Here is an 861-nt window from a genome sequence, read left to right on the forward strand (position 1 = left end):
TGCAGGTCTGATTTATTTCTCTTATGAGTGTGGTCTCTAGTTATGACCATTTACTTATAAAAGTTTATCTTTCTTTACAGCTGAGTAATGTTCCATTATATAAAAGTACCACCATGTTTTTATCCAGTCCTCAGTGGATGGACATATGGGTTGCATCCACAATTAAGCAATTACAAATTGTGCTGCTATGAACATGGGTGCACATATATCGCTGTGATACGATGTTTTTAGATCTTCTGGGAAAATACCCAGAAGGCGGATAGCTCGGTTGAATTGGACCTCTAGACCTAGTTTGCTGAGGAATCTCCAAACTGATTTCCACAGTGGTTTCACCAGTCTGCATTCCCACCAGCAGTGGAGAGGAGCTCCTTTTTCTCCACAGCCTCACCAGCATGGAGGCAGATGTTTCTTAGAAGCTTAAAATTAATGAGTTTTCACCACCGATTATGGAATGAGGTTCAAGCAACTAAGTGTAAAACGTTTGTAGTGAAACTGCTGCTCCTAACTCTACAGTGTGGCTCAGACTCTTCGCCTGCTGCTGGCTTTTTCTTTTTTTCCTGTCGTTTTGATTTCACTTTTTCTTTTTTCTTTCTTTCCTTCTTTTATTGTGCTTTTTTTGTTTTGTTTTGTTTTGTTTCTCTTTTTTTTTTTTTTTTTTGGTACCGGGAATCGAACTCAGGACCTCGCACTTGCCAAGCAGGCGCTGTGCCACTGAGCTATATCCCCAGCCCCTGCCAGTACACTTTTGACTCGTTACTTGCTGTGGATTTTTGTTTGACAGTGCTGTGTTGCTTTTCCATTGGTGCTGCATGCTTGGGTTCGGAGACAATGCTGAACTGAAGGAAATAAGAAATGCAGTTT

This window comes from Chinchilla lanigera, unplaced genomic scaffold (genome assembly GCF_000276665.1).
Source record: "Chinchilla lanigera isolate Chin_1 unplaced genomic scaffold, ChiLan1.0 scaffold00024, whole genome shotgun sequence".
Lineage (NCBI taxonomy): Eukaryota > Metazoa > Chordata > Mammalia > Rodentia > Chinchillidae > Chinchilla > Chinchilla lanigera.